This window comes from Bombus pascuorum, chromosome 4, assembly GCF_905332965.1.
Source record: "Bombus pascuorum chromosome 4, iyBomPasc1.1, whole genome shotgun sequence".
Classification (NCBI taxonomy): domain Eukaryota; kingdom Metazoa; phylum Arthropoda; class Insecta; order Hymenoptera; family Apidae; genus Bombus; species Bombus pascuorum.
Genome location: NC_083491.1, coordinates 7,178,689 through 7,187,169, shown reverse-complemented (window position 1 = coordinate 7,187,169; position 8,481 = coordinate 7,178,689). Strand labels below are relative to the sequence as shown.

Below are 8,481 nucleotides of genomic sequence, written 5' to 3'. Positions count from 1 at the left end.
ACAATTATGCGAACACTCAATACGTCAAACAACTCTAAAAAAAAAGAAAAAAAAAAACGCATTTCTCTATCTAAATCAGTTACACATATCGAACCTCATTATGATATTACATTAATCTTTGTCGGGGAAAAATTAAATAGATACGCAAGTACACGGTAACTAGACTACTCAATCGGAATACTTCAATAAAGGAACAACAACGATTTTCTAAACGACCATAATCGTTATCACCGGTTTTCGAATGTACTTGCGCTGGGAAGGGTGAGAAGAGGTGGAACTCGAACGTGCGGATGAGTGCTGGAACTTGGAGCAGCGGATTTTCACGATCCGGATGATCCATGGAAACGTGACAGACGCGAAGCTTGCAGTGCTCCAGATCGGACTAAAGGATCCCCTCTCCATCCTGGTCATCGCATCGTCTTCTTTTTTTTAGCCGATGCGCGTATTATTTTCGCTCGTAGCTTGCTCGGAAGAGAGCTGAATTTTTGCAGACCATTGACAATGAGAGAATTGGTCTATCGAACGCGTGCCAACCGAGCATTCAATGCAGTTTTTTTCTTGAGCCTTTCTTTGTGTCTGTGTTATGTAGTTACAGAAAGAGGTAGAGAAAGAGAGAGAGAGAGAGAGAGAGAGAGGATCGAGCTCGGTTGGCATATGATGTCTGTAATTTGATGAAAATGTACAATGGTTGCCAAAAATGCTTTAGAGCGAATTGTAGTTTTGTTTGGATATAAATTTGATATTAAGAAAATCCTCTTGCTTTTTTTAATAGAAAATTTAGTAATATTGCATGGCATGTACTCATGTGTTCGTGTATCCAGCGTGGTAGTATGGCATTGTATAGACCTCTCAGAATCCAAATTAATCAAATTGATATTTTGTATATTCACTTTCATTACCTGGATGTGCGTTTAGTATCGAAATTCCCCCCAAAAATAAACTTCCACTTGCACAAGTTTATTTATTTATTAAGTTTATTTATTAGTTGTAAATTATCAAGGACATTTCCGAAAGATTCTAACACTCTCAGCACGTTTTTATTCGCTTTCTACAATACAAAGATTCACGTATGTATTTCTAATAGAAATTCAAGTTGAGACACACAGTTTTATCACGTTTTCAATTTAAATGCTTGCGTGTACATGGATAGAAAGATACAAATATAGATGCTTGAGTGCAAAACTTCCAGTTTCGATATTACCAATGAAGTATTCACATTCGTAAACACAGATCCAAGGATTCAGCATTGAAAGATTCATACGCAGAAATCTAATATAAATTCAAGCTGGGATATTCATTTCTATCGCATTCTTAGACATATTATTCCAGCCATCCCACAAACTTATCAAAAAAATTGTGACGGTACTCGATTCTCTCGTAATCTATTCCCATAAAAATTCCCCTCGGATTATATACTTGGCGATTCGCCATCCGGTCTCTCAGATGATCTATCTTCGAACCGGATTCCCCTTCGAAAGCCAATTCGTCTTTCGTCTCGCGGTATTACCGGAACGAACTAGCAGCCGTAAAAATGTCTCTGGATAGTCGATTGAAAATCTCGTCACGTTATCAGCCGATGTTTCGAATGCCATGAAAGGGGAGCACGAATATATACGGCTATCCCGGCGGTCGAACGTGTCGCATTAGAAGCGGCAGATCGCCGTGCAATTACGCGTAAACGTCATGAGAACGAACGTGTTGCGTCCATTTCTCAGCCAATCAACGACCCATCGAACCAAAGGATGAATCAAAGGACGATCGAAAGGGCTTGAGAACGTTTCTTCCGATCCTTTGCTGCACAAACTTTCTCAATAAGTTTGCACGTTACGTGTGATTGCTCGAGAACATTTCCATAAGTTTGAAATGTTTTAGGTTTGTTTAAATATTAAGATTGCTTTCTTTGATGCGTGAATTTTTTAATGACTGATATCGACATTACGTACGATTCTTCGTGAAAATTTCTCTAATTTTCGTTTAATCTAAGTGTGAATTTTGAAAGTAACTTCTTTGACGCGTGAAATTTTAAAATAAATTACGACGTTGCATGCAATTATTCGCTATAAATTTTATTCGCTTCATATTCGATCTTTGACGTTAATTCCGATATAAAAAGATTCGAGCTAATGCAATTACGTACTCTTGCGTAATTAGTATTCGATTGGACGAAAGGTAATTTGAAGGGGATGATCGGAAACGCTTAAGAATGGTTTCTGGCTCTTCCAATCCTTCATCGCGTTAGTTTTTTTTTTTTTTTTTTTTAATAAATTGTAATGTTACTCACGACTGCTTGATAAAGTTTTCATAATTTTTCACTTCTTTACATTTGGTTGTTGAATTTAATTTCTTTGCCACATGATGTTTCGAATAATCTGTAACGTTGCTTCTAATTTCCCACTGTAATTTTTCCCCTCGTTAACGTTGCGAACTGATCTTGGAATGAAAAATGTTGACTTCAACGTAACTGTAAAGTCTTACAAATTTTTTTATGTATAGTTGATTAGCTAGCGCAGAAGATGATTATTATGGAGAATAATTTATTCATGCTTGAAATACTATTATACACTTTGAGTGGCATTATTTCCTTCTTTTGTATAATTGTATTTTAACTCGAAAGCTAGACTGTCACGTGCTTTTTATCCCAATAAAAATAATCATAGCAATTACTTCCCCAAGGTCTACAAAAGTCCGTTTCACCATTTAAATTTCCATTTTAATTTCGTAATTACCGCTCATTCTTTTGGTTCTTCTTTAACCCTTCAACCGTACACAATTTGCATTCTTTCTACCGAAAATTACGAAAGAAATTAAGTTCAAGCGGTTCAAACGAGAAATGAAGACACCGACGCTAACTTTGTTTCACATCGATACATAAAATTATGATACTGAAATATAAATCTTTCGTTTCTCTCCAATCAAACTGAATCAAACGAACCGTTATCTCTTTTTTCAATAACTTTCCCAAATATTATTTTTCATTTATAGCGTTATAAGATTTCCTTCCACTCTTTCCACCCTGTAAGATCTATCTTCACGATACACATCGATGTTCAAAATTATATTTCTCGTACATATTCCATTTTCCGCAAACCAAACTCAATCAACCATCCTTTGTTGCTTTACAATAATTTCCTCAAATGTTATCTTTAATTTAACGCATAAATGTACATCGCAAATATATAAAATGTGTGGCATTCGACGAATCTCTGAGCCGATGAAATTTCTCTGTTTATATGCAATTATAGGATCTCTGTGCTTGTCTAGGCTGAGAGCTATCTATGTCAGGTTATTTTCTTAATGAGTCAAAGGCCCTGTTCCTTGGCCCGGTTCATCGAGGGGTTGAACGACGTCGCGTAATGCACTTTACCGAAGCCATCTCTTTCCTGTCTGTTCCACGTAGCAAAATATTTGACCGAGCCGCGAAGTTGTTGCGATAGTATGCGAACTATTTGTTCCTGTTCACCTGCTCGACGATAAGTTGCCAACCAGATACACCGGTGTAATCCGTCTTCCTTGACTTTGTTAGATTGCGTGTCTATATTCTCGATTGGGTAGCTCCTTAAGTTACGAAAATGACGCGCTTGACAGATAATCCGAAATGTTGGTTCAACCATGCTTTCGTTTGTATGAATTATCGTTCTCGAACGAATATTGAATATTCAATTGAGTTGGAGTTAAGACCGAGAATTTCTATTTTTCAAAAGTTCGTTTTGGAATTTTTTTGTGTTATTTTAATATAATGATAAGTTACGCTTTGGTATATTTTGTGGCGGATGATGTAAGGGGATTGGATTTAAATTATAACTATGAAAAAGATTGCTATTGCAACCGTCAAGTATATTTAGAGTAGATATTATTATAAAGGTTTATAAGTACCGTCGATAGACTTTCGTACAATCGTAGTACTCCAAGACTCGTATACTCCGTTAATTCGCAAATAATGATTCGGTAATAACTCGATAATAATTTGATTATAATAACTGCCCGATCGCGATCGTGTCTGTTTATTTACACTGGTCGGGGGGAGTCGGAAGATTTAAATTTGCCTTAGAACGACGGTTGCCCTCCACGGCGACATTGTTTTTGCCTACAGATAGTCTAACGCTATTTTCGTGTGTGGAGGCGGTGTCCATGTTCCGAGGCGCAACAATAACATGAGACGCTCTCGCTTCGCCTCGTTCTATGATTTATATGTCGCTACACCCCCCCCCCCCCACCAGTGATAACGTTATAATTAGGTCGTATTTGATAAAAAAAAATATTTATGTCGTTTCTCTAGGTCGTCGCTAATTTAAAAGTTAAATGTAATTAATACAACCTGTGTCCGACAATTTACGAATTTTTACCCGAAACCTGCCTGAAACCAATCGGGAAAACGGACTCTTCGCCCAGACTCTTCGTAACGTACCTATCCCTGGCGTTTTCTTCATATGTCGCTACAATTTCTTTTGGTACTTTTCTTCTATGTTGTCATTTTTATTTAATTTCGTATTATCCTTATTTGCAGATGATACTTCTACGTTTTATATTATGTAGAAATAATCGGAGGAATTTTCTTCTTTTTCAAGGTAACTAGAGTACAGTTTCCGACATTTTCGTATCCTATATTCTATTTTTAAATACAGAATAGCGAAATGCATTTATTTTCTTTGACTGTGAATTTTTCGTTTTGAGAAATTCTTGTTGCGAGTTTACTTTTCAGTATAGCTACAATACTATTTGCAATCTGTTTCCATGCTTTTAAAAATGGCACAGGAATTTATTTTCTTTTGGCAAGGAATCTGTTTTTGAGAAGCTTACAGTGTTGAGATTTACTTAGAAATTGCTTATCTTCCAATAAAATGTCCTATTTTCTATTGGGATAAATTTTTTTGCTCCTTGTTGACTTCTCAGTTAAAAATAGCGTCTTCGTTTGTTATTATTGTTTCTATAGAATCTTCTTCATACATTTATTTAGTATTCTTTATACGTATTATTCAATACAAGCTTGTCGCAGCTTCTCTCGATATTTCGAATTTTTGTTCTTGGGAATTTCACATTGTGAAAATGTCCCTCGGTGTTGCTTTGAAATCATTGCAGACCGTTTTATGGTGATGTAGTATTTCATTTTCTAAGTCCTGTCTTTACATATGCACACTATCAAATCCTCGTTTGACGTTTCAATTAAGTACACTTCTATAGAAAGCTTCATATAACTACAACGCAGTCTTCAAAATGTCCATATTCTGTCTTTAGATATGGAACAGACAGAAAGATCTATGTTTTTTGACAGAAAGTTAAAAAAGATTTGTACTGGAGAAAGCTACCTTTGTGTTATTTTACCATAATTGCAATGCAGTCTACATTGCTTCGAAGTCTTCCTTACGACAGAACAGGTTTTTCATCGAATTCTGCACCTTCAAGTTTCCTCTAAATGCATAGAAATCCGCAGTTTAAATTAATCATGCGCATATAGTGTCTCCGTTTTTATATTACTTCGTGTACAATGCTTTTCTACAAAAATTCTTTGAAACTCTTTCGTAGGAGATCAGTGACCCCGTGGAAATGGCGTTGCAAAGGGTCACGCAACGCCAAGTAACATCAAAAACAGAGAAAGGGTTGCAATTTCATCCACGCGTTATTACATATTACAATCTTTAGTGAAGCTTGCAATTAGATTACCCTTTAGCTAGCTCGCAAAGCTACAGCTTTAGCCTCTGACAACTGCAACGAGCGTGTCTCATCTTCATATAGCACATTCCCGATGCAGTCGAATATATATTCTGTATCGAACAATGATATTTGAGCGTTCTTTCATGCAAAATATATACAGATGCAAGCGTGCAGATAGGAAACAACAGAAAGTTTAATAATTTCATTGCTCGTATAACTCAATATTCTTCCCTTCCCCTTTAATTAATTCAACGACGAAGTGTAACGGCTGGCTATGGGGTTGTAACCGACGTGTGCACGCGTGTTTCTGTCAGAGTTAGGGTATTGTATAATCAAACTGTGAAAGGTAAAGTCAATTTCTGCTGAGTTGTTGTCTTGCCTTGCAATTCCTTACATAGGGTAGGTAGAAGATTGTGCTATAGTTATTTGATAGCAAAGGAGTGACTGTTTCAGGGTTAACAATTAAGTGTAACGATACGTTCGATTATTTCTTTTAATCGAATCTTATTTTTCATTTAAAGCGATATCGCGTAGAAAGAGTCAACCGCGAAGGCTCAAATGTTTTACGAATCGTATTATTAACGATTCAAGATTTTTTATTTTAATTCTTGCATTTAAGGTTCTTCAATAGATTTAAAAAAGAATTCAGATTGCAAAAGAGAGTTACATGTTCGCAGTAAAATATATATGGTTCTAGAAGCATAAATTTCAATTCTTCGAGCTTTGATCTCCTTTCATATTCATTCATATTTGGTTGGAGAAACGAATCAAAGGATACCTCACTTGGTCTGGCGAAAATTTAGTTTGACTTACATTTGGGTTAAGTTACTTACTCTGCTTATTGGAAATTTTACCTTTCGTTCCATGCAATATGCAGCGTTTTAATTGTCGTACATAATCAAATAATTTTTATTAATAAATTATTTAAATAATTTTGAATAAATTTCCATAGCATAAATAATTCCGAAGTAATTTAAATATTTTTTATAAATTTCCGCAAATTGAATAATTTGTTACTGGTTTAAATATTTTCATTTAATAATGCTTTTATTATATAATTATCATGTTCATTGTTTGCGTATCAATATCGGGAATTGTTGAATAAATTTTCATCTAAATAATTACTTGACTAGATTTTCATCATTTTTTATTTGAGAGGTCAAACAAAGAACAGACATAAATTATTTGTTATTTGGACAAATCTAAATTTACTATTTAAAATAATGAAATTATTTCGTATTTACAAATGTACATTTATTTTTTATTTATTACTACTCACCGATCGTTGAACAAATTTATTATTAAACAAATATAATATTTCAATCAGAGAGATTACAACAAAATTACGGTCTCCAATTTTTAATAATGTTCATCAGCTCTGATGAATTAAATTAAATAGACTTTTAGGTAACTTAATCGAGGAGCAAGTAGTTGTAGAAGAAAGTGTGAATGGCGATCTGTCTATTGAAGAATAACCATATTAATTTCACGATTTTTTCATTGTACAAAATGAAACAGATAAGACGAAACCAAAAGCTATTTAAATTTATATATCATCATTTGTTTTCCAATTATGTAAATCGAAATAGAAAATATGTGCAAAATAATAAATGAATTACTTCTGCCAACGTTTAAAGGTTTAAAAAACCTTTGTTTAAGTAGAAAATGTAATTCTTATTTGCAACTAAAATATTATTTTAATCTGTCGTTTATCATTTAATAGGTAAATAAAATTTTCCCCAACACTCATACCTATAACGTAGGTGTAGGATATCTTTGGTCTAGATCTTAGAATTGTCCATCTGTTAGGGTCACAAAGTATAAACGGTGTACACCATATTGTACGTTTACGATACATCGGTTTTTATTGGGGACATTGGAAAAGTAGCAGAAAATGATGCCACTTCGTGTGACAGATAGATTTTTTTCCTAATGAAAAATGTTACGACAGTTTCATTGCTCGTCTTCTTGTATCTCTTGGTTGATTCATAAAGATTTCTTTCAAAACGTACAGATCGAGTGTTAACGTGGAAACATTGTCGCGATTCGTCGGGTTGTTGAAACGTTTCTTCAGCGTATTTTCAACCGTCCTTCGACCCTTTCCACTGTCTGGCTAATGCAATTTTAACGAGGCACAAACTCGGTCATATCGTGTTACTCGATGCTTGACGGCTTGTATCGTTACACAACAGTGGTCCCTTTAAACGCGACTGACGCTCGATAGTCTACCCCGAGTTGCTTCAACGGCGATCGATTCTTGTCACTTCCGGTCGAGGAAATCGACACCTTCCATTATACCCCGCAGAGAGATCAATGTGGTTTTGTTACGTGGGGCTACTTTCTATCTTCGAATCGAACATATGCGCAGGATTAAGACGAAGATGAAACGTTAAGCTGTGGTAATTTTGTTCGAGCTCGGAGTAAAATCACTAGATTGCGGATTTTTCTGTATTTATAGACGATCTTGACGCAGGAAATTGCGCAAAGTTTATAAAATATGAGAAAGTATATGAAATATCGTTTTTATAATATTTGCTTGGTAATGCTTGGTATTGTTCTATGATATTTGGCAACTTTTTACAATATTTCGTAGCTGAAACAATTCTGGTTATTTTTTTACAATTTGATTGCTATCTTCGCTTTTTCAAACTTTAATCCCAGACGAGGTACAGAAACGGACGTGACATTCAATGCTTTTTCGAGTGCCACGTTTTGGAGGCCACCTGATACCATTTTCGTGTTGCATGCAACGTTATCGATTCAGTATAGTATTGGTTTGAATTAATACTAAAGTCTTGTGAGAGATTATAAATAAAATATAGAACAGGATAT

General features: G+C 35.0%; 1 protein-coding gene across 2 annotated transcripts in view; it reads left to right on the top strand.

The window, feature by feature from the left end:
• Window positions 1-8,481, top strand: part of LOC132906116 (inaD-like protein) — a 158,809-nt gene that overhangs the window by 20,398 nt on the left and 129,930 nt on the right. The window lies entirely within an intron of this gene.